We start from the raw sequence: 26,894 nt of genomic DNA on the forward strand, positions 1-26,894 counted from the left end.
ACAGTGTGGGGTTCCTCAGGGCTCCTCCCTGAGCCCCACACTTTTTAACGTCTACATGTCCCCCCTTGTGGACATTATTACCCCCTTCGGCATCAAAACAGTAATGTACGCCGACGACACCCAGCTGGTGGTCTCCATCAACCAGTCGAGTAACAGTTTAGACAACTTGGCCAGGTGCCTAGATAGGGTCTCCCAATGGATGTGTGAATCTAGATTAAAACTTAACAGAGACAAATCGGAGATTCTTCTCCTGGGTAACCCTAACAAGCTTCCCACCAACCTCTCCTGGCCATCTTGTATGGGAACTCCCCCAACACCCAAAACCGAGGTCAAAAGTCTTGGCATTTGGCTGGACCAGGACCTGAATTTTAAAACCCAGGCCAGAAAAACATCAGGCACCTGTTTCGGCCTTATCCGTATGTCCCGAAAGATTCTCCACCTGATCCCCTTTCAGTCGAGGAAGCTACTGATGCAGTGGTTGGTCAACTCCAGATTGGACTATGGCAACATCTTGTACCTGGGGGCCCCCGCTTCAGTTGTTCATAGACTACAGGTGGCTCAGAACGCGGCGGCCAGAATATTAACGGGAACTAAAGCAAGATGCTCGGCGAAACCAGCTCTCAAAAGCCTTCACTGGCTCCCAGTGAAGGAGCGAATTGTCTTCAAGACCCTATGCATCTCCCACAAGATAATGCACGATAAAGGCCCCCCAATTCTCAAACCTCTGATGAAACCCCATCAGTCGTACAGACAACTAAGATCTGACTCCCTCGCCCTTGCCAGCATCCCAAGGATAAGAAAGGCCAGATCCGGAGGCCGCTTGTTTTCCTACAATGCCCCAAGACTCTGGAACACCCTCCCATTGGCCATGAGGAGTGAACATAACCTCCTCACCTTTCGGAAACAATTGAAAACCTGGCTCTTCCCTTAATTCATCCCATTTCACTCCCTCTCTTCTCCCCTGGATACAAGGTCTTGTCAGCGCTGGGATGCCCAAGGGTAGCTACGCGCTTTATAAATCCCAACTCAAACTCAAACTCATGAAGGAGGTACTTCCAAGGAAACCTCTGTATTGAAGGAGGAATTATTGGTACTCCCCTTTCTACCTCCACTATTGGTCTGGCTCTCAGGACTGGAAAGCGAGAATGCTCCTGGAGGTGCAAGAGCCAGATTGACGGTCCATAAGAATGCCCTCATGGAATTAATGGAAAGCCTTTATAAGAAGGTAGACAATATTGATACTAAAGTGACGGTGGAGGAGGGCAGGCTGGATGCCTTGGCATCTAATATGGGAGGGGTTGAGGCATCCACATTTCAGTAGAGGACTGGAACTCATGAATCCTTCCAGACTGAACAAGCAAATCGAATAATGCCTTTGTTAAGTATCAACAGTGTACAATATCATCTATCATAAGTGTAGAAGACTGTTTGGAGAGATAAGAAAATGATCAGCCAATGACAAACATAAGACTGCAGGGATGGAATGATCTGGAAATCAAGATTCTGAAACTTCTGAAAGAGAAAGGGTCTCCAGGTGACTTTCTATAGTCAGTAACAGTCACTCAAGCAACACACCTGTCTACAGGAGCAAACACAACACTAATATGACCCAAGGCATTATGTTATTATTCTGCAAGAGACCAATCATCTGTATTGAAATTGACTACTGGGAAGAACAGGGTGATGTAAAATAGCAATAGACTTCTATTTTTTCCAGGTGTCAGCTTCTTCGTAGGTATGTAAAAAAAAACAAGGTCTCAACAGGTAATATTTGGTAGACTATTAAATAAAGCATGCACATGTAGTTGCAGAAAGGAAGAGCAGGGAGACTCCAAGGTTAAGGCATGTGCCAAATGCACTATATATTTAGAAAATGTATAGGAAAACAACAGTATCAGCACTGTGTACACTGAATGTGGGTGTAACCCAAACAAACTTTGTGCACATAAGTAGTCGTGACACACAAGGTGGACGGCGCAAGTGACACAGCGAAGAGCGGCACAAGATGAGCAATAGTGACAATATTTACAAGGTACTTAAGGTTTATGAATAGTTATTTAGAAGAATTTCAAAGGAGCATAGCTCCGAAAGTTGCACTGGGAGGTTAACGGCGTTTCAACCAGTGGTAGGTTAAGGTCATCTTCAGGACCAGGTTACCGTTTTGTTCATGCTGTACAAGAAAGGGCGTACAAAGGAAAGAATAAGGTAAGGGTCAGCAAGAAGTGCAGGAGGGAAGGGAAGAGGCAGCCTGAAAAATAAAGGTACCTGATGTTTGAGTAGACCGGGGTGACTGCATTAGCTCTCATTGACGACTTGAAGACTCAACCTCCTGCTTACTAACTCCTTACCTACTCATTCAACCAGGCATCTTTTGGACCCCATCTTTTCCAACTTATCACTCTTGTCTGCTGCACCTCCTATTCAGCTCGGCTGGTCTGATCACTTCGCCATTCCTTTCACTATCAAATCTTACCTGGCCCCTTTTTCTCGACAGTCCTTAACGCCAAAATCTAGGAACTGGTCCAAATTTGATATGCCGAAGCTTAACGAGTGGCTCTTAAATAAAATCCCTAATATGACATCCCTACCTGACCCAAACCAAAGTTCTGTGCATCTTTGGCTAACAACTCTATCCTTCCTCTGGTAGCCAAGCCTCAGCTCAGAGTGTATCCTCCCGCCCCGTGGTTCACCCACTCCCTCAAACACTATAAAAAACATTGCAAAGTCTTAGAGAGACAATGGAGGAAGCACTATGCTCCAGAGGCCAAGTTAGTCTACCTGACTGCACTGAAAAAATACCATGCTCTGTGTAGATCAGCTTGTGCCTCTTTCTACATGGATAGGATTACAAATGGAATCCACCTAACTGGACGTTGTGTTCCCTACAATGGTGGGGAGCACAGGATGTGGGGAGCGACGCACCCGAGAGGTGATGTGCTTAATATCACATAACTACCTAAACCTGCACCTTTTTTAACAGTACCAGCCCGGGGGCTCATTAAATTAGTTCTGATTCACCCTACGAGCCAGGTACCTTTTTAATCATTCACTAATATTACCTCACCACATACTCACACCTAACCCTCACACACACCACACATAGTCTACACGATATAGTGCTCCCGCGTAGTCGTAGGTCGCAGCACGCCGCATCCCGTAGAGGGGTGCGAAGACCCCAATGATGAAGCATGACACCAAGGGTCCTTTTGGTGTGTGAGGGGCATTTTACAAGCACTTTGTGTTCTCCACATCCTGTGCTCCCCACCATTGTAGGGAACACAACGTCCAGTTAGGTGGATTATTTTTGTTTATTTATATTACCTGGGAGAAGGAATCCACCCTCTTACACTCTCTCTCTCTCTCCCCCCTTTGTTGATTATAGGATTACAAATGCCCAACATTGCCAGAAAACTCTGTTAAAAGTTGTGAACAAACTTTCTGCAGCTAGCGCCTGCCTTCTCCTTCACATTTGCTACATCAGTGCAACAAGCTTGCGTTGTTGTTCCTTAATAAAGTAGAGTCTATTGACCCTCAGCTTGATTATGACCCTTCCCTTCATGACAGTTTTATCTTCCCTACCACTCTTTCTTCTGATCAGTCCGACCCACTTTCTCTGGCCTCCACATCTGATGAGTCTCGTCAAAACAGAGCCTGGCTCCCTCTGGACTTGATCACTCTGCAATCTTTGTTGGAAACTATTAAGTCCGGCTCCCCACTTGATCCTCTTCCCCTTCCAAGCTCAGACTTTTGGGCGAGTCAGCCCTTAGTGTGATTCTTAATCTGCTCAATACCTCTATAGGCTCAGGTCACGTGCCTCTGAATTGGAAACACGCTCTTGTGTTCCCTCTCTGAAAAAGACCAGTCTCGATCCTCTCTGCTGGTCAAATTACCGCCCTATATCCCTCCTCTCTGCCTTTTCAAAGGTTTTGGAAAAACACATAAACTCCCAACTCTCCTCTCTCATGACGTCTCACAATTTATTTGATCTGTCACAGTCGGGCTTTAGATCTGGGCACAGCACTGAATCAGCTCTGCTTGGTGTCTCTGAATATCTTAGGCAGCAGCTTGATTGTGGTGGTACGGCAGGTCTCATTTTGCTGGACCCGAATGCAGCTTTTGACATGGTCTCATTCCATCTTGGCTCACCGTCCTGAAGCCTCTGCCATTGTAGGTGTTGCCCTGAGGTGGCAGATCTCATTCCTAAAAGATTGCTTGTTCCAATTCTTCTTACATACCACTAAATCTAACCCATTAGCTTTAACATCAGGGCTCGATTTTAAGTCCCCTGCTTTTTAATCTGTATGTTCACCCTCTAGCGGACATTGCGGAAAGGTTAGGACTGACTACTTTTCCTACGCTGATGATACCCAGATAATCTTCTCTCTTTCAGCCACTCAGCATCAGGACCCTTCCCGGCTCCAGATTGGACTGCGTAATATCTCCTTGTGGATGTCCAGAAAAGCCTTGAAGCTAAACGGTTCTAAAACAGATATCCTTATTCTGGGAAACAATCCTGAGCTCCCATTGGCTTGACATTTTGGGACCTTTCCCTTCTCCGGTATCTAAGATTAAGAACCTGGGTTTCACCATTGACAACAACCTTTCCCTCAGAGCTCAGGTATCTGGAGTCACAGCAACCTGCGTTGAGGTTCTCAAGTGGCTAAAAAAAGAGTTCTCTGGCTAATTCCTCATGCTGCCCAGATAACCGTAATGCAGGCCCCGGCTGATTTCTAGACTTGACTATCGCAATGTATTGTACCTGGGCGCTGATTACGACTCCACTTGCCGTTTAAAGCTCATACAAAATGTGGCCGCCCAACATTTTTTGGCTTCCTCAACATGCCTCCATTTCACTTTTACTCCATCAATTTTCATGGCCCAAGGTGAACAAACACATCAAGTTCAAGGCTTTATGCTACCTGTTTCGAGCTAACCAAGGACTGGCGCCCCCTTACATACAAAGCCTGGTCAAACCCTAGGTACCCACTCGGCAGCTGACATCTGCCAGCCTTTCCTTATTTTCTGATCCCAGAGTCGGGCTCTCCGTATGAGAGGCCGCTTGTTCGCCTACCTTGGCCCCAAACTGAAATTGTGTCCCTCTGGAACTTAGGATGTGTCCGTCGCTTTTAGCTTTTGGTAAGAAACTTAAGACCTTCCTTTACAACACAGTCTAATCCATCCCTGTACATTATCTGCAACCTTGGCTTGCGCTTTGTCTGCTTAGCGCCGGGAAACCCCGTTGGGAAGCTGCACACATTATAAAAAAATGGATCAGGAGGAGTGGGTGGGAAGCCCAGAGGTAAAGATGTACTGCCGGCCGGAGTGCATCAGGGTTGTAAGCTGTGGGAAAGGGAAATGAACTGGGGTTAAAACAATTTGTATGGGAGAAGGACAGAATTCCTGGGTGGAAATGGATAAGGGTGTGGATTAAACTTCGAAGGAGTGAGGACTCTACGAGAAGTCAGAGTATGGAAACAATGGTACCTCACATGGGAATCCTGAGTGTGAGACTATCAAGGCCAATGGCCAGTGTCAATGTTGAGCGTCCGGACTCGGTGGAAATAAATTGCCAAGAGAAAAACCAAATTGTAGGTGGTATGGAGAGAGTCAGGGACAAGGGATGGAGTGCGATAAGGCGCTCACCTGAGAAAGGACCGGTGTAGTCGTATGGACAGCCGGTCCAGGAGGATATGTCAGCTCACTGCCGGCATCACTTGAGAAGCGTGTTGGGGCTGGGTAAACAATTGCTCAAGAGTCAAGGTTAGAAACAGATGGTGCGAGATACCTCGACGGTAATGGCGTGATCAGGTGTAACGCTTACCTGGGGGATAAGTAGGGGAAAAAAACAATTATTTGCGTGCGAGGTCCAGGCGGGATCCTCTGGGGACTGGATAGCAGGATCGGCGTTAGTCAGAATTGGTCAGGCCCAAGGGTAAGGAACCAGGAAATAACCTTCCACCGGTCGGAGTGATGTTATGACGTGGAGCGTGTATGTCGGAGTGGGCGAGACTGTGGGGAAGTGATTAAAGGGCCAGAGTGGACCGGGGAGGCTGAAGCCCCAAGTGAAGGCTGAGAATAAAAAAAAGTTGGATGAGAACACAGGTGTGTGTAGAAGAGAATTGATAAAAACAATGTAGCCAGAAGCATAGCAATGTATTAACATTTGACACTGGGCGAACATTCAATCAATCAATCAGAGTAATTGTAAAGCGCGCTACTTACCCATGAGGGTCCCAAGGGGCTGAGGGGAGAGGGGGTGTTGCTACTGCTCGAAGAGCCAGGTCTTGAGGAGTCTTCTGAAGGCGAGTAGGTCTTGGGTCTGCCATATGTGGGTAGGGAGGGTGTTCCAGGTCTTGGTGGCGAGGTAGGAGAAGGATCTGCCGCCGGAGGTCATTTGATGGATGCGGGGGGACAGCGGCGAGGTCGAGGCTGGCGGAGCTGGCGGGTGGGGGTTTGGAAGCTGAGTCTGCTGTTCAGGTAGGCTGGCCCGGCGTTGTGGAGTGCTTTGTGTGCTTGGGTGAGGAGCTTGAAGGTGATCCTCTTGTCGACGGGGAGCCAGTGTAGGTCTCTCAGGTGGGGGGTGATGTGGCTGCGGCAGGGGATGTTGACGATCAGTCGGACGGAGGCGTTTTGGATGCGTTGTAGTCATCGTAGGTGTTTGGCTGGGATTCCTGCGTAGAGTGCGTTGCCGTAGTCCAGTCTGCTGCTGACGAGGGCCTGTGTCACCGTTCTTCTTGTTTCGGTCGGGATCCACTTGTAGATCCTGCAAAGCATGCGGAGGGTCTTGTAGCAGGAGGTGGAGACGGCGTTGACCTGCTTAGACATGCAGAGGGAGGAGTCGAGGATTAATCCTAGATTGCGTGCATGGTCGGTGGGTGTTGGTGCTGTTCCCAGTGTGGTCGGCCACCAGGAGTCGTCCCAGGCTGAAGGGTGGGTCCGAGGATGAGGACCTCCGTCTTGTCAGAGTTCAGTCGGCGACGGCCTTCATTCCCTCGTGGAGGTTGGTTTTGGCGGTGTGTGGGTCCTTGGTGAGGGAGAGGATGAGCTGGGTGTCGTCAGCGTAGGAGATGATGTTGAGGTCGTGATGGCGGGCCACTTGTGCGAGGGGGGCCATGTAGACATTGAACAGCGTTGGGCTGAGGGATGAGCCCTGGGGGACGCCGCAGATGATGTCGGTGGCTTCCGATCGGAAGGGTGGGAGGCGGATGCTCTGGGTTCTGCCGGAGAGGAAGGACGTGGTCCCGTCAGGAGCCTTCTCTTGGATTCCAGCTTCTAGGAGGCGTGTCTTTAGAGTGCGATGGCAGACCGTGTCGAAGGCGGCTGACAGGCCCAGGAGGATGAGGGCTGATGTTCCGCCGTTGTCTAGCTGGCGCCTGATGTCGTCTGTGGCGGCGATGAGGGCTGTCTTGGTGCTGTGGTTTCGTCTGAATCCTGACTGGGACAGGTCCAAGATGTTGTTGTCTTCCAGGTGGCGGGCCAGTTGCATGTTAATGATTTTCTCGATGACCTTTGCCGGGAACAGGAGCAGGGAGATGGGCCGGACATTCTTGAGGTCCTTGGGGTCCGCTTTGGGCTTCTTGAGGAGGGCGTTGATTTCGGCATGCTTCCAGCTTTCTGGGAATGTCGCTGTTTCGAAGGAGATGTTGATGACCTTCCGTAGTTGGGGTGCGATGGCTGCGTCTGCTTTGTTGAATACGTGGTGTGGGCACGGGTCAGACAGAGATCCTGAGTGGATGGAGTTCATGACCTTGCGTGTCTCGTCGTCGTTGATGTTGGACCAGGGGTCAGGCGGTTGGCGCTGGTGGTGTTCACAGTGGAGGTGGAGTCTGGCGTAGTCGGGGCGGTCGTGGCTGTTGTGGAAGTCAGCGATCTTGCAGTGGAAGAAGATGGCTAGTGAGTCACACAGTTCTTGTGAGCGCAGGATGTCGTTGGCGTTGGCGCTGGGGTTTGAGAGTTCCTTTACGATGCTGAAGAGCTTTTTGCTGTCGTGTGCGTTGTTATCCATGCGGTCTTTGAAGGAGGATCTCTTGGCTAATCTGATGAGGTGGTAGTGTCTGCGGGTGGCGTCCTTGTGGGCTGCGTGGTTGTCCGATGTAAGTTCGTGGAGCCATGTTTTCTCCAGTTACCGGCATGCACGTTTAGAGGTCTGGAACTCGTCGGTGAACCAGGCGGCTCTCTTGTTGGCGTGGCTGTTGGAGGGTTTCTTGAGCGGAGCAAGGGTGTTGGCGCAGTCGTCGATTCACTGTCTGAGGTTTCGGGCTGCGACATCTGGGTTGGTGGGGTCGGTGGGTGGGTTCTTGGCAAGGGAGGTGATCAGCTCAACTTTGGTGACTTTGCTCCAGCAGCGGCAAGGCAGCTGTTGGGTGCAGTGGTGCGTGGTTGGTTTCTTGAAGGTGAAATGGATGCAGTGGTGGTCGGTCCAGTGGAGTTCGGTGGTGTGGTCGAAGGTGACGTGGGAGCCTGTGGAGAAGACGGGATCCAGCGTGTGGCCGGCGGCGTGGGTGGGTGCGGTGACGAGTTGTCTGAGGCCGAGGTTGGCGAGGTTGTCGTTCAGGGTGGCGGAGTTGGCGTCATTGTTGTTCTCGAGGTGGAAGTTCAGGTCCCCGAGGAGGATGTAGTCCGTGGAGGCGAGTGCGTGGGTGCTGGCGAGGTCGGCGATTAAGTCGCTGAACAGTGCCCGGGGTCCGGGGGGTCTGTAGATGAGTGTTCCTCTGAGGGTGGTGTTGAGGGTGTCGTCTGCGTGGGTGGTGACCTTTAGGGTGGACTTGTGGACGATGACTATTCCTCTTCCAATTCCGTTGGCGCAATCCCTGCGGGTGATCTTGTAGCCTTCTGGGGTGGCTATGGCGATGTCGGGCGCCGAGGAGTCGTTCCACCAGGTCTCGATCAGGAAGGTAATGTGGCCTTAGAGATGAACCGTGTTATGCCACTCATCAAGGGTGTTTAGACCTTGGTTGACAGAGTTGCACCGTATGATCCATCTACATTCACACTTGTTAGGCAGTTGCAGGTTGCCGCCTCAGGCAGGTAGTGTAGGTTGATTGATTACTTGCCATATCATGTCAAGCACACTGTGCTGTCTTTCAAGGTCGTGGGCAACAAGGGGAGCATTGTCAACTTTACAATGGATGAGATTTTTATGTTGAATAATGCGCTGTTTGACCATTTGTGTGGTCTGACCGATGTATACAAGCTTGCAAGGGCATCGTATTGCATAGATCACATTAGTGGAGTGACAGTTTGTGAAGGACTTCAATACATATGTGCGATCATTTATTTTAAATTCCTTTGGTGTTGATCGTAAGAGAACAAGCCACACAGTTCTGACATTTGTATTGTACAACCTCTGGTAGGAGGCCCCGTGATGATGTAATGGTTTCAGTGTCATTGAGTTTCTTCGGCCAGGTGATGGCATGTACAAGGTGGTTTCCTCTTTTGTAGGAAGAACGTGGTGGTTGTTGGAATGCCTGGTAGGTGCAGAGAATATACCAGTTCTTTCTGATGATTTTGCTGACCTTGTTGCTTGAGGGACAAAAGTGGAGACAAAGGGAATACATTTGTTCTCACGTTTTTCTTTTGGTGTGAATAAAATATCTCGATGACATTACCAAGCGTGTTTGCGGGCAGGAAAGACCAGGCGGCAAGGGTAACCCAGTTGGATGAGTTTAGTGGTCAGAATGCGGACTTCCCGGAAATAAGTTTTTTTCCATTTGCAGTTCCTCCTGATTTGGAGGAACTGACTGTATGGGAGGCCATCTCGAAGTCCACAAGTGTGGTAACTGGAATAGAGTTGCATGGTGTTACGTTTGGTTGGTTTCCTATAAAGCATGGTTCTTATATTCCTGTCTTCCACATGAAGAGGAAGGTCAAGGAAGGAGAGATCATTAGTCCTGAGTCTGAGGTGAACTTCAAGTACCGTTAAGAATGGTTGAGCCAGTCCATAAAGCAATCCAGGGTTTCTTGGGTGCTTTGCCATAATAGGAGGATATCATCAATGTTTCTTCACCAGAAACATATATGGTCAAACAAAGGGTTGTTAGGTATCAGTATGTGGGTTTTTTCAAGATTTTGTACAAATAGAATAGCAAAGTTAGGGGCAAAACAAGCTCCCACGGAGACACCCTTGTCTTGTTTAGTTAAACATGTCTTTGTATAGAAAGTAGTTGTTGCTGAGGACAATTCTGAGTAGGTCCATGATGATCTCAGTTGGTATCCGTGTGGATTTGTGTCTGGTATCCAGGAGGTTTTGGAAAATGTATTGGCCTTCATCATGTGGGATGTTGGTATTAAGCAACTCAATGTCCAGTCCAGCCATCAGTTCGGTGTTAATGTTGAATGGTTTATCTTCAATTACGTCAATGAGGTCCATACTGTCACGCACTAAGTATCAGGGTGTAGGACAAATTCTTTGATCATTGCATCTATACTTGCCCAATGGTTCCAAAATTGAACCACAGCCAAACACAATGGGGCATCCAGGTGGGTTGATGGCATCTTTATGTATTTTTGGGAGTACATAGATGACATGTGTGCAGTGGTATTAGCTATTTAAGAAGGAGAACTCATTTTGTGATATAATGTTAAGTAATCAAGCTTGGTTTCTCACAGTTAGGATTTTAGGTAGGGGTTCCTTGGACAGTGGTTGATAGTGGTAGCAGTTGGAAAGCTGTCTTGTTATTTCCATGACATATTTCTCTATATCCATAACAACAATCCCTCCGCCTTTATCAGCTGGTTTGATCACCACATACTTGTTGTTTCTAAGGTTGAGAAGTGCCTGTTTCTCTGCAACTGTCAAATTGTATAGAATGTATTCAGACTCATTTTTTAGGACTGCAACTACCTGGAGGACTAATAGTTTGAATGAAAGTTTTTTAAGGTGGCATTAGGGCAGCCAGGGGTGGAAGGTGGATTGGGGATGAAAGGGGGAACGGGTTAGGTGATCAATAGGTGCTGTGTCAGCAAACAATTGTCTGAGCCGAACTAGTCTGAAAAATTGAAGGAGATTTTCTTGCAGGTCAAAAAAATTGCTACGGTCTGAGGGGACAAATGACAGACCTTTGCTCAGAATGGAGGTTTCTTTTGTGGACAAGGTGTGTTGGGATAGATTGAAGATGGGGATCAGTTGTTGATTAGGATCCGGGGGATTTTCGGTATTGATTATTGCATGGGACCCCTTGATAGCACTTCCTGCGGGTTTGACGTTCCCCGGGATATTGGTATTGATAGGTGGCCCTTGTTCTGCTCTTCCTCGTCCGCGACTTCCGTATATCTCGCACCATCTGTTTCTAAACTTGACTCTCAAGCAATTTTTTACCCAGCCCCCGGACGCTTCCCAAATGATGCCAGCAGTGAGCTGACACATCCTCCTGGACCAGCTGTCCATGCGACTATCACGGTCCCTTCTCAGGTGAGAGTCTAATCGCACTCTGCCCCTTGTCCCCGACTCTCTCAATACCACCTGCAATTTGGTTTTTCTCTTGCCAATTTATTTCCACAGCCTCCGGACGCTCAACCTTGACGTCGGCCATTGGCCTTGATAGCCTCACACACAGAATTTCCGGGTGAGGCACAATCGTTTCCATACTGTGACTTCTTGTAGAGATACCACACCTTGGCTTCCCCACAGTAAGTACTCACCCCTTCGAAGTTTAATCCACGCCCTGATCCATTTCCACACAGGAGTTCTGTCCTTCTCCAATACAATTTTGTTTTTACCCCAGTTAATTTCCCTTTACCACCGCTTACACCCCCGATGCAATTCCGGCCGGCAGTACATCCTTACGCAGGCTTAACGCCCACTCCTCGTGGTTCATTCACCCCGGTCTACTGCAACATCAGTTACCTTTATTTTTCTGGCTGCCTCTTTCCTTCCCTAACTACCTAATTCTTTCCCCCTTATGCCCTTTCTTGTACAGCACGAACAAACGGTAACCTGGTCCTGAAGAGGACCCCAACCTATCACGGGTCGAAATGTTGTTGACCCCCCAGCGCAACTTTTGGCGCTATGATCTGGTTCATAAAATGTTAATCCTTTGTAATTCTTGTAAATAACTATTCATGAACATTAAGTACCTTGTAAATATTGTCACTATTGCTCACCTTGCACCGCTGTGTCACTTGTCACTTGCGCCATCCACCTTGTGTGGCACAAGCACTTATGTGCACAAAGTTTCTTCGGGTTACACCCACATTCAGTGTAAACAGTGCTGATACTATTGTTTTCCTATACATGTTCTAAATATATAGTGCCCTTGGCACATCCCTTAACCAAATATTACCTGTTGAGACATTGTTTTTCTTACATACATTCATCACTCAGGTCTCAACTGGGTATACAGGTGTACTCCTGTTGTTTGATCTCCTCAGCTTCTTCGTAGTTGCAGAAGTAGCTTGCAGGCTAGTGGGAATAATTTCTCTCACTGAACGCTTGTGCCAGTGTTCTACCTGCTAGCAAGTTTTTGTGAATAAAATTGCTGTGTGACGTACCTAGATTGTGCTAGGGTCAGATCCTGTGAAATGAGTGTGTCTATTTATGTATAGAATTTATAAAGCGCAGGAATCACCCCCAGAGAGGTATCTCCGCGCTATCATAACGGGAAAGTCAGATAAACATGTGCAGACAGAAATTAAACTCTGAATAATGCAGTTTTCAGGAGTTTCTTGAAGCGTAAAAGATTGGAGCAGTTACGCAGGTCCACAGGTAGGGTGTCCCAAAATTTCGAGGCCAGATGGACAACAGTTTTGCCGCCTGATCTAAGCTTATTAAACCGGGGGACCTCTAACAGCCTTTTCCCCTCCGATCTAAGATGACGATTCGGACAGTAGACTTTGAATTTATCTGCCAGGAAGCTGGGGCTCGTGCCATAAATAGCTTTATGGGAGAGACAACCAAGCTTGAAATTAATTCTCTGGCGGATAAGAAGCCAGTGAAGCTGGTTTGTTTTTTTTCGTTTTTTTTTTAATCCTCATACGCCTCTCCTCACCCGATATTGTCGCGGATCCACCCTGGGGTGTTTCATCTCATATAGCGGGCGTAGTGTTATTAAGGAGTAAAATGTATCCCGTTCGCCCTTCCTCCTTACAACAAGACTTCCACCGAGATTCTAGAGAAGCTTAATCATAGGACTGTTATTACATCTAAGTTTTATCTTTGTCACCCCCCCTATCACCCATAGTGTTGTAAAAACGGAGTCCAGAATTTGCATCTCTTCTTATTCCGACCAGCCATATCTAGCTTTGCTATAGCTCTCATAGCTCTTTTTTTTTTTTTTTTATCCTCATATTGCGATATCGGTGTGATTTCGGAGTATCAGGTATCTGCCTCTAGTACCTATCCGACACTGCCCCTCGGTCTCTCTTGTCTGGGGAGTTTTATCATCCTCTTGATGATCTTTAGAGGAGTTTCCTTTGCCCGTTACATACCATTACCTCTGATTTTGGAGCGGGGGGAGATAGTCACTTTGACTACTCAACAAGTACCATACTTGTCTACCAGAGGGTGTATCGCTTTAATCATAGGACTGGTAATTTTGGTCTTACTTAGGGTTTAAGAAATTTTCAAAACTTTCCCAAAACTTAAATCTCTTACATGTATTTCCCTTCCTATCGAGTTTGTTAATTCTTATGACCGAGTTCAACCAGTCTGCATGCATTGGACTGGTAGACCCTATCCATTTAATGCAAATTTCCCTCCTTGCAAGTACTATCAAAACAAATAGAAGATTTTCTTGCCTTTTTGTGAGCCCCCCTCCATTTACTGTGTCTTCAATCCCAAACAAGGTAAGGGTGGTACTTACAGTTAGTTGCTTGGTCAGGATAGTGCTCAAGGTCTTACCAACTTCGTCCCAGTATTCTTTCAATTGGGGGCAGTTTTTAAACATGTGGATATCATCTGCTTTTTCTTCTCCACATTTTGGGCATTTTTTTTATTCCTGCGTTCTTAAACTTGGAAAGCTTTCTTGGTGTCCAGTTGGCCCGATGAATTGTACAGTAATGATTCCTTTTCAGAGCCGCAGATTTCAGTGTGGACCAACATTTTTCCACGGATTTTTCCCAAATTAAGTCTAGGTCCTCTATTGGTAGATCTTTCCCCCAAATTTGTACTTCTATATTAGGATTTGTATCATAGGCATTTATTAAGGCCCAATACCATTTAGCTACTTCTTTAGGTACTTTTGTTGTTTTAACCATTTCTTTTTCAATTTTTTCATTTCCATTGTTGTTGTTTGGTAATGTTTTAGACCAACTTAGGATTTGGTCAAATTTAAATTTGGATAGAGTATTGTTTGTCAACTCTTGAAACTCTGACCATGATTTTAGATTGGGTCCGTTTAGTATTTGCCCCCAATACTTTACGTTGGCTCTTTTTAGAGGGAGTACTAATGTGTCTTTAAAGCATTCAGGGGTTCCTGGTGAACTCCATATAGGAGCCAATTTGCTATAGTACGAGATTTTCAGGATTCCTCGGATTTGTGACCACATCTTTGCTGCATCCCTTAAGATCTTTAATTTTATTTTTTTAAAGTACTTTGGATGTCCGTACTTAAACAAGACGTGATCTTCTGATTCCGTGATCGCTTGTAAGTACCTCGGGTAGTTTTCGTGACTCATTAGAAGTACTCTAATGTTCTTAAATTGAAAGGCTCTGCAATACTCCACCAAATCCGGGCTAGCCAGTCCTCCATCTTTCTTCTCCCTCCTTATTTTCTTCCAAGAAATCCTCGTGCTTTTCGCAGCCCATATAAAACTTGTGATCTCTCTCTGTGCCTGGACTAATGCCGTTTTCTCAAACTCTAACGGTATCACATTAAATAGGAATGTAAATTTTGGTATGATGGTCATCTTGACTATGTTTGATCTCCCAATCAGACTTAATGGTAAGGATGACCATGTCTTGAGCAGTTTCCTTACCTCTCCGGCTACCTTGGTCAAGTTGCGTTGCGAGATCTTTTCTATGTCTTGATTCACTAGGATTCCAAGGTATCTAATTTCATTTTTTATGTTGTGACTTTTAAATCGGGTGTTCCAAGTCATGATCTCTGTTTTTGTTTGATTTACCAGGTATCCTGAGACTTTCCCAAATGCTCCTATTGTTTCTTCTATTGTCTCCTTCGCTCTTAGGTAATCGTCCGTAAAAATCATTAGGTCATCCGCATATAAAGCGATTTTCTTCTCCCATGTATGATGCTTAAATGGAGTAATTTCATTACTATTTCTTAGTTTGTTCGCTAATGGTTCAATATACAAATTGAAGAGCAAAGGTGAAAGAGGGCAACCCTGCCTCGTTCCTCTGCTTATCTTTATATTTTCCGTGAGATTACCATTTATTAAAACCTTGGATCTTGGAGCTTTGTATATTTGCTTTACCATATTTATAAAAGTTAGTCCAATGTTATTTTTGATGATAACTTTCTCTAGGAAGGCCCAATTGACCCTGTCAAAAGCCTTTGCGGCATCAACAGTGAGTATAGTGAGAGGAGTTTTTTCGTTAATTGCGATGTCTATTGCAGTTAAAAGTTGTTGTGTAACTTCGTGCAGTTGCCTCCCTTTGACGAACCCTTTTTGGTCTTGATGCAGCAGTTTCGGCAGTACTTTCCCTAATCGCGCTGCCATGATTTTAGTAAAGATTTTATAATCTGCGTTCAGCAGTGAAATCGAGCGGTATGATTCACATCTTGCAGGGTCTTTTCCTGGTTTTAGCATAATTGTAATTATGGCATCATTCCAGGAATCTGGTATGGCTTCGTGCTGTTTAAGAATTATATTAATTAATTCTGTAATATGTGGAAGTAGAATATCCCTTAATACCTGATATAGTTCGTTCGGTAAAGCGTCCGGCCCCGCTGCTTTTCCTTTTTTTAGACTCTTGATTGCATCGGCCACTTCGCCTTCTTGGACTTCTTTGTTCAGGTCTTCCTTTTCTTCCTCCGTAAGTCTTAGGAGTGGAACATCTTCCAAGTAGGAATTAATCAGCTGATCATGCGGGTTCGTATCTTCCGTATAAAGCTCTTTAAAAAATGTACAGAATTCTTGCCTGATAATGTTTTCATCAGAGTTTTGCCCTGTTTGATCATCTTGGGTTATACTTCTCACTTTGTTTCTGACTAAGTCAGTTTTAAGTTTCCATGCCAACCACTTTCCGCAGCCCTCCCCGTACTCATGCTTTGCTAATTTGCTAGAGTCCCATTTCTTTCTTAGTCTTTCTTCCAAGACCTCTTTAATCTTATCTTCCTGATGCTGTTTTTGTAGGAGAAGTTCTTGTTTCCTGCCTTCTTCTCGTTCGTTGGAAATGGCGATGTCTAAGGAGTGAATGTTGTTTTCTAGATCTGAGATCTCTTGCTTTAATTGCTTATTTATACGAGCCCCTAGACTAAGCAGCTTACCTCTTAGAATAGCTTTGAAAGCATCCCATGTTTTTTGTTTTGTGGTACCTATGGCATTTAATTCAAAGAAATTTTTTGTTTCAGTTTCCAGTTCACTTATTATATGTTCATCTTGTAGTAAGGACCTCTCTACTGTGAATCTTCTTTCCATTTCTTTTGCTGTGACCTGTAGTTGTATTTGCACAGCCGAGTGGTCAGACAAATGAGCTGGTAGGTGAGATACTTTTTTGACGTTCTCTGTCAATTCACTGCTGACCAAAAAATAGTCAATCCTTGACTTATGCCCTAGCTTTTTATTATGCAGGGTAAAAGGATGCATTTTTTCTCCTTTTTTTCTCCAAATGTCGACTAGGTCAAGATTTTTTTTATAAATCCCAATCCACTCTCTCATTTTTTTCAAGTTAGCCTGTCTCCCAGGTGGTGATCTGTCTAGACTTATATCCATCACTAGGTTGAAGTCGCCGCCCAGTATTATGGGGGAGGTGGCTAATAGTAGCTGCGAGTACAGTTTTTTCAGGGGGTCAGCGTCGTCAAGGTTAGGTCCATAGTAGCCTGCAATCATAAGGGGGGTATTGCCAATTTTTATGCTGGCTGTAGCCCATCTGCCTTTCCTGTCTACTTCTGTGGAGGTTACAACTGCTTTTAGTGATTTTTTGAAAATTATCGCGATTCCCTTAATGTTGCATTGTTGTGTGGTGCATACATGGGAATCTATCCACCATACGTTCTTAATTATTTGATCCCATTCTTCTTTCATAAGGTGGGTCTCTTGCAGTATTATGATTTCACTTTCTGCTGTTCTGATGTATTCCAGAATTTTGTTCCTCCTACTCTTTGTCCTCAGGCCATTTACATTCCACGATAATATTTTAACGACTCTACTTATGCTTCCCATTGTTTCTATTCCTGTCTTTTTCGCACTTCAGCATCAGCGTTACCTTTTTATTTACGAAGTGTAACTCCATTTTGTCCTTGCCTGTACTCTCGCAAATGAGGAATTTTTAGTTTTTATCCCTATTTTGCTCCCCACCCTTTATCGTGTGATTTTTTTGTTTTCTTGATTGTGTTTTAACATTACCCTCCCCGGGGAAGCCTCCATCTTCTTTTCCTTCGGTTATCTTCGTAACCCTTTTGGCTTCCCGTCCCCGTGATTCTTGCCTTTATACAATTAAAAAAGCATTTTTTATGATTGCCAAGCACCTTCCGGTTTTGTACTTTAAACTTTATTGTGTTTTGCTTATGTATCTTTTTCCATTGGGGTTTGTTATGTTGACTAGGTCTTTTTAGTGGGTTCACTTATTTCTGTGGTTCCTCCAACCGCATTTGATCTCTCATTAGATCTATGAGGGCTTTCACCTCTTCTGGCTCTTTTATGTTCCGCATTTTATTCCGCCACATTATACGAAGTGAAGGTGGGAATTTCATCTGCACCGTGGCGCCTAGTTGTTGCAGTTCTGACATTAGATTTCCCAGTTCCCACTGCCTGGTCTGGGAGGCCTTAGACATGTCGGACCTTATTCTAAAAGTCCAACTGTCTTTGTTGTAGGTTTCCTTTTTCAATGCCTCTCCCAAGATTTTATCCTTCAGCACATACGTTTTAAAGTTGATTAAAATCTTCCTTGGGGTTTTCCTTTCCTTGTTCTTTCCAAAGGGATCCCTATTCACTCTCTGTATGTCTTCTTCCAGAGTTGTTTTGTCCGCCCATGGGAAGTTTTCGGCCAATAATGCTACTACAAACATCTTAATGTCTTGACCCTCCTGGTTCTCGGGAACATTCAAGATCCTGATGTTATTTTTTCTCGCCTGGTTTTCTAAGGACTCCATCTTTTCATTCATACTTTTGTTTTCTAACCTTAGGGAGTTTATTTCTTTCCTGTTCTTTTCTACCCTTTTGTCCAGGGCAACAACTTCACTCTCTACTGCCGTAACTCTATCTCCCAGGGCGTTCAACTTATTGTCCAATTTTTCGCACACTTCCTGGATTTTATCTTGTTTCGCTTCTGATATGGAGAATTTCTCTTTCATTTCCGCCCATATCTTCTCAAGGAGCTCGTCTGTATGATTTTTCGAAGCGTCTTTAGGGCTCCCTAACGATCTTGCATCGTTCTCTCCCTCATTCTCGTTCTCTGTAGGCTTGTGTGCTGTTTCAACAGAGGGCTCAACGCCCCCCTCCGCCATATGTACCTTCTGGACCTCGGCTCCTTCGACTATTTCACTTCCCTTGTTAGATTTCCACATGTCTTCCAAACACTTTGTTTCTAATTTGGTCTTCTTATTATTATTGTTTTTTCTCCCTTTCTTTGCGCTGCCCGAAACTATTTTATCAGTTAGCATGGGCGTCTGAGGATTTGATTTTTGCAAAGAAGTATTCGTGTGCTTGATGGTCTCCTCTCTTTCCCCCCTCAGAATTTCCGGAGGGGACTGTTCCTGCATGAGAGCCTGAGCCTCTGTTTGTAGCCCCTGCTGTTGTACTTTAAAGTAGCTTCTTAGTGAGGGAGTCACTTTTAATTTAGACCTCAGTGAGGTGGCCTGTTTGCCATTCTCTGAAATAATCTTGGTGTATTCTTTTACTAAGGGTTTCTGCTTTTTCTTGCTCTCCCTTGGTGAGATACCTTTAGGGTAATGCTCTTGCCTTAGGAAGTTTCTGTTGCGCAGGCTGTAAGAAGATACTACTTGTCTGTCTTGTCTTTTCACTTGCTGGGACTCCGATATTTCCTTAGTCCTCACAGGATTTGGATCTGTAAGGCTCCCCCCTAAGTTCTGCTGTGCCTCCTCTTTGCCCTCCTTTGCTGTTTTTACACATTTACTCATAAGCTGGTAGATTGTCAGTATTTTAGATTTCGAATTCCGAATTTGGCAGTTCTGCGCAATGCTTAGATGTTTTTGAATGCTTCTACTGCTCTCTAACTTGATATCGTTTGCCTTATCTGTCGTCTGAATCCTCTCTGCTAGAGCGATTTTACCATTGCCCATGTCAATGCCATTTTGGTTGTAAAATGAACCAGCTCTGGATTCTTCAAAGACCCAACACCCTCGAGCCTTGGTGTTTGCCTCCCTGTTCCGAATGCTCCTGTTTGAAATCACTCGGGTTGAACTTGAAGCTGAAACTGACGCGACTCTGCTGCTGCTGCTGTGCGCTTCTGTGTATTGCCAGAGATTGACTCTGACTCTCCCGCTCATGCCCCGGAACTGAAAATTCAGTCTTCCGGAGGCACGACAACAGCGCGTCTTTGCTTCTGCTGCGGTGCTCCAGAGATCAGATTGCTCCCCCGCCTTGGTACCGCGCTCTGATTGCCGCTTAGATTCGCCGCTTTCATCAATGTTTCCGAGTGCTTCTGTGAGCCTCAGGCGGTGTTCGCCACCTATGGGAGTCGTCCCAGCTTTCTGCAACCCACCATGCATCCAGCACTGGCACAGAACTTCCTTCGGTTCTCCGCTATCAGGCGGGGAAAAAAACGGACCAAAGCCACATACCATTTCCGTATTCCAGGTAAGCGGGTAAGCGGGTCCCCAATTTCTGTCTCCCACTCTTATGACGCTCTCTTAACGCCTATAAACATATACGTTCATAGTTCTTGTTTCACCCATAAGTTTCTCCGTCTGTAGGTGCTTTTCAATCGCTACATAGCCTTCAGAAACACGGGCAGTCCGGGAGCTCCGACTGAGCTTCTTACTCAGCCGCCATCTTCCCCTATAGCTCTCATAGCTCTTAACCAAGTCAACTCAGACGGAGGGTCCTCAGATATCCACATTCTGCAAATTTCCCTTCGAGCAACCAAGATACCATAAAACACCAACTTCACTTTATCGTTGTAGCCCTTACCTTGTAGGTCTGCCATTCCCATCATAACAAGTTCGGGGCTTACCTCCAATTGTTGGGCCACTGCAGTGGACAAGCATTTACTCACTGCTTTCCAGAAGTCTTCTATCCCTGGGCATGTAACAAACATGTGTAGGTCGTCTTCATTCGGACTATTGCATTTGGAGCACCTCACTGTACCGCCGTCTTTAAATTTCACCAGGTTTTTTGGTGTCCAATACGCCCTGTGGAGAGTGAACAAGTGGTTTCTCCTTAAATTTGCAGGTTTAACCACCTTGTATAGAATCAACATAGATACTTGCCATATATCCTCTGTCGCGATCCTCGGCAAGCACTCTCCCCACAGGGTCTCCGGCAATACGAAGGGTCCGTCTTCTAGGTCCACTATCGACCAATACCACATCGCCACCTCTTTTTTAATCAGAGTATCCAGAGCAAGTTTCTCTTCAAAAACATTATAGTGCCCGAGTAGATTTTCCTTCCCTGCAGCCCAGCTTTGTATCTGCAGGAACTTAAATTTAGAAATATTATTGCCCCACTTCTGTTCACAGTAGCTCCATGGTACTAAGTTCCCTTCTAAAAACAGATCCCCCCATCTCTGAGGACCTGCTATTTTTAATGGTGTTGCCAGAGCATCTTCGGTCCAACTCGGAGCTCCTGGTGTATCCCAAATTGGTGCCATTGCACTAAAATATGGTATCTTCGTTACCCTCCTAACTCTATACCATAGCATTGCCAGATCTTTCAAAACCTTTAACCTTATTTTTTTTAAGTATTTCGGGTCGGCAAATTTGCACATAAAAGCGCTTTGATTCGTCTTCTCCGTTCTTAACAGTGCTGAAAGTAGTATGTCAGTGTCTGAACTCCCTGGGGTTCCCAAAAGCATTCTGCAGTTCTTTAACAAGAAAGCCCAAGAGTAGATCTGTAGATCTGGGGCTGCCAGACCTCCTTTCAAAAGTTTCCTCCTCATTTTTTCCAGGATAAACGTGATCCCTTAGATGCCCAAATAAAAGACCCAATCTCACTTTGCAGCTTTTTAATCTCCTCCTTCTCGAACATAAGTGGGATAGAGTCAAAAAGAAAAGTTAACTTGGGTAGCACCATCATTTGCACGAGGTTGACTCGGCCGTATAGTGTTAGCGGTAAATGCGACCACCTTTTCATGGTCTGAGAAATTTCTTTCCTTACTTTAGCAATATTTACTTTAGTAAGATCCTTAATGTTTTGTGTTATTTGCACCCCTAAATATCTTATCTCTGTTTTGCATACTGTGACTCCTGCATTTAAGTTCCAGGCCATAATCTCAGTTTTATCCCTATTTAGGCAATATCCAGAAACCTCACCAAATTCCTTTGTTATGGTTTCTATACAGCTCAATGATTGATGTAGTTTAGGGGTAAAAATGACTATATCGTCCGCATATAGCCCAATCTTTCTGGACCAACCCTGAAACTCAAAAGGAGGAATCAACTCTGCCTCTCTTATTCGACATGCCAAAGGTTCTATATATAGATCGAACAAGAGAGGAGATAACGGGCATCCCTGCCTTGTGCCCCTCATTACTTTTATTGGTGGAGTTAAATTCCCATTTACTAGTACCCTCGAAGTGGGTGACTGATATAACCGTGTCAAGACCGAACCAAAATTGACCCCCATCTGTATATGGGCTATTAACTCTTTCAAATACACCCAATTAACACGATCAAATGCCTTGGCGGCGTCCAAGGCAACCACCGCCAAGGGAAGATTATATGTAGCTGCTGCATCTATACTACATATAAGGGAAAACGTTAACTCCTTTAGATAACTCCCTTTAATAAACCCCTTCTGATCTGTATGTATTAGATGTGGGGCAACTCTAGCCAGCCTATCTGCCAGGATCTTAGCAAAGAGCTTATAATCGCTGTTTAACAGCGAAATCGGCCTGTAGGAGTCCATATATTTTGGTGATTTCCCAGGTTTAGGGATAACAATGATATTTGCCTCATTCCATGACGCTGGGAGAACCGCTTCGCCTAAGAAGATGTTGTTAAAAAGCTTCGTTAATAGGGGTGCTATACTCCCTGCCACTGCCCTGTAGACCTCGGCTGGAAGCCCATCTGGTCCTGGCGCTTTCCCTTTTTTTGCATTACTTAAAGCCCTCTCAACTTCCCCCAGTGTTATCTCTTGATCTAATAGTTCCTGGAGCTCTTCTGTCAATGGTTTTAAAACCTTCACCCAATTGTCTATTGCATTTTTAGCCGGGACAAGGTCCTCCCTATACAGCTCTTCAAAATATCTATAAAAAGCCTCCGCAATATCCTTTGTACCAGTAACAAATTGTCCTTGTTCACCATCTTTCACTTCTTTAATTATGCTACGTACCCGCTCACTCCTAATTTTCCAGGCTAGTAGTTTACTTGTCGCCTCACCATACTCAAAATGCGCTAATTGACTAGCCTCGTATTTTTCCCTAACCCTATTAGAAACCACTGCAACAATTTCTCTTTTTAATTCTTCCAAATCTTGAACAATCTTTTCTTTAGTCTCGCTACTCACTGACTCCACTAGCCCTCTCTCCTTTTGACGGACCTCTTTTTCCAGGGATTCTACCCTGCTGAAGTATGCTCTTCTTTTACTAGCCGCCCGAGCTCCCAATCTCCCTTGAAGAAAAGCTTTACAAGCCTCCCAAACAACCTCAATATCCGCTGACCCCACATTATGTTCTATAAATCCATCTATTTCCTGTCTGAGATTCTCTATCAACTCAGAGTCATATAATATGGTTCGATCCAGCCTCCAGACCGAACCCAAACCGCTCACCCCTATGCTGACCACTAAAGTAACTGCTGAATGGTCTGAGAGATGTACCCCAACATGAAAGATCTGTTTCGCTCTCTGCAACAGTCTTAAATCTATTAAGATATAATCGATCCGTGATCTATGACGGTATTTTTTATTTTAATAGGTGTAGCCTAGTGCTTGACCTGACCTTTGTCTCCACACATCGCATAAACCGAACTGGTCTATTACCTCCTTAACCCTATTTGACATTTTGCTGTTTACCTGTGCCCTACTATTTGAAGATCGGTCCAGTTTATGATCCAGTACCATGTTAAAATCTCCAGCAAGAATAATATTACCTGTAAGACCTACCATCTCTTTGATTAATTCATCCAAAGGCCCCACATCGTCCTGATTTGGACCATAATACCCTATGATGTTGTATAGAAGGCTACTAATTTTCATGGTAACAATCAGCCATCTTCCTTTAGTGTCAGCTACCTCCCCCTCAATAGTACAATCTACCCCCTGTCTAACCAGCACTGCAATCCCTTTTGTTACCGCCGATTGTGGAGTATAAAAGACATGCTGCAGCCATCGCTGTGATGCAAAATATTTCTTGCTCTCTTCCCCAGTTAAACGAGTCTCCTGTAGGATCATAATATGTGCTGAAAGATCCCTTAGATACTTCATTATCAAATCCCTCCTAGACTTTACTCTTAAACCATTTACATTCCACGAAGTCAAGGTCAGCTCTGCAACACTACCCCCCATCATCACATATCCCCTCGGAACTCACTAACACCCAGGTGAGAAAATAGCCTATGAGAACATTTTTTAACTTTTTCTTCCCTGCTCCCCTCCCCCCCACCCCCTCCCCTGCCCTCCTCCCTGTTCCCCCCAATCCCCCCTCCCTGGAAAACCCAACCAGCTTCCTTAGGCCCTACCAAGGCCTTTTGAGTACCCGTTACGGGAGGTATGGCGTTTCTCCACTATCTTTCTTGTACATGAAATCTAAGCCTCTATGCGTCCAGTGCATACCCCTTCTTCTAGAGCCTTTCCCAATTACACATTTCCGGCCTGACATTGATCCAAAAAGGCATCAACATCCTCGACAAACCTAAAAGTATGCATTCTGTTCTTCCACATGACTTTTAAAAAGGCCGGAAATTTCAGTTGCACAGTGGCCCCGATACTTCTTAATGGCTCTATCCTTTTGCCCAGCTCCCATTGTCTGTTTGCTGTTACCACCGATAAGTCTGACCTGACCTCTACTCTAGAGTTATTTACCATCAAGGCTCCTTTCTTCAGAGCCGCGGCCAGAAGTTTTTCCTTTAAACTATATGTTCGGAAGTTAATCAAAATCCTTCTGGGTTTTGAGCGGTTTGGATTTAATCTGAAGGGATCACGATGTATTCTCTGAATATCCAGCGAGATCTCCTCCTCCGTTTCTTCTACCTGCAGTTCTGTTTTCAATAAATGGACAATATAACCCTTTATATTTTTCGCCTTCTTTCCCTTCTGGCAGTTTCAAAATTTTTAAATTGTTTCTCCATTGCATGTTCTTTCCAACCTATCTTCATGTGCCCTTTCCCTGGATCTAACCTCTTCCAGTTCTTTGCTATTTTCCTCTACCTTGTCTTTAATCTCCTGAACTTCTAATTCGAGAGCTTCTGTACGCTTGCTCAAATCATCAAACTTAGCCTCCAGAATTCCACATACCTCCCTGATTCCCTCTTGATTCGCCTTTGACTCTTCAAACCCCCTATGTACATCCAAATCGAGTTTTCTTAAGAGGGGGGTGAAGCTGTTTTAATAATGGTCCTACCGAGGAGGTTTTTTTCGGGCCAGGCGAGCAGCCACATTTTGAACAATCTGCAGTCTGCTGAGAAGGGACTCATTAGCAGATGCCAGCAGAGCATTGCACTAATCTAAGCGGCCAATAATCAATGCCTGAATCAGGGTTCTTCTCACAGAGGGAGGCAGCCAGCAAAACACTCTTCGCAGGAGGCTTAAGGTATGGTAACAGGTCCTCGTCGTGGCCAGAACTTGGTCCTTCATGGATAGCAGAACATCTACAAAAACCACCACATTTTTTGCCACTGAGGTTGGAGAGTATGTAGGAAGGTAGGATCCTTCTAGCATGGTTACCCCCACGTTTTGCCTGGTGTCAGTGTGTTTTGACTAGTCTGACTGGGATCCTGCTAATCCCATTCTATGTACATCTTCCCTAAAAGTGACCATGGTAAGTACTTCTGTACCTCCACAATTGGCTACTGGTGTACCCCTGTAAGTCCCTAATATATGTTACTAAGGTACCCAGTGTACAAAAAAATTGCCAACTTCACCTTACTTGACACCTCCCAATTGAGGAAAACAAACCAGTATTATTATATGGTCTGTTTCGTATATTTACTTAATACCTTTTTGCTTTTTATTTCATTATATTCAAAAAAGTTTAGGTACAAAAAAGACACTTAAATACATTCAACAATTCCAACATAAATTTTCAAAGCAAATTACATTCCACATTGCATATATAAATACCACATAAATTACATTACATATATAAACACCATATTCATTTGGATCAACAATTAGACTCACATAAATGATATCTAACTAAACAAAGGACAAAGTGAACATTTAGATACTATTATTAAACAAGTAGCAAATTAATGCATATTAAATTTGTCAAAGTGTGCTGCAAATTAATGCATTCCTGATTCAAAAGCCGACGCGTTTCGAACCCATTCCTGTCCCTTTATGGGTTCTCATCAGGGCTCTGTCTCTTTTATTTATCTACAGGATATATGTAAAAAAGAAAAAATGAAATTCTATTTTAGTATTTGAATAGAATTCTTGTCAATCACCTCTCTACCATTCGCAAAATGACGAAACCAGTACCTGAATCGTTGCTTCAACCCAGAAACACAACTCCTTGTCGGATTGGACATAGAGAGCTTGTATACAAGTCTACCACAGGATGCCACCTTACAAGTACTCCATGATGTCCTGATGGAGAACACTTGGCAACATCGGACTCCACGTCACTTCATCCTTGACTGTGCTGCTCTGGCTTTGAAAGAAAACTATTTCGAGTATGAGGGCAAGTTCTTTCTCCAGACGAACGGAACCTCTATGGGGAGTGTTTTTGCCCCCAGCGTGGCGGGGCTCTACGTTCATCACTTTAAACGGACTCACATCGATGCCCCAACCAACCCCTACTCAGCGAACATCGTAACCTGGCGTCGCTACATCGGCGACATTTTTATCATCTGGGAAGGCAATGAGGATACGTTGAAACACTTCCTGACATGGATTAATAACCGTGATACCTACCTTCGGTTCACCTGCACCAGCAGTCCCACTGAACTCGCCTTTCTGGACCTCAACATCAGAGCAGAACAGAATGGCCTGACAACCACCACACATTACAAACCAACATTGCGGAATTCATTACTGAGATTTGACAGTTTCCACCCCAGACCGCTTAGGGAAAACTTACCCTTCGGCCAATTCCTGCGCATACGACGCAACTGCAGTAAGATTCAAGATTAGAAATCACAGTCCAAAGCACTAGTCCACAAACTTGAGGACCGTGGCTACCCCACCAGAATCATCTCCAAAACCTGCAAAAGAGCGCGTAATCAGAACTTAGAGGCACTCTTGGAAACCATCATCAAACCACCTGAGACACCCATCTTGACATGTGTTACCACCTACAACACTGCCTCAAATCAAGTATCCAACATAATCCGCAAAAACTGGAAAATCATCAATTCAGGAACAAGAGAGTGGGAGACCCCATGGTTCGCTTACAAAAGAGCAAATAATCTAAAAGACCAATTGGTGTCCACGAGACCAAGAACAAGTCCCCGTCCGACAGGCAACACGATCCTGAATGCCTGGGGCCTACCTAAAAT

This window comes from Lissotriton helveticus, chromosome 5_1 (assembly GCF_964261635.1).
Source record: "Lissotriton helveticus chromosome 5_1, aLisHel1.1, whole genome shotgun sequence".
Classification (NCBI taxonomy): domain Eukaryota; kingdom Metazoa; phylum Chordata; class Amphibia; order Caudata; family Salamandridae; genus Lissotriton; species Lissotriton helveticus.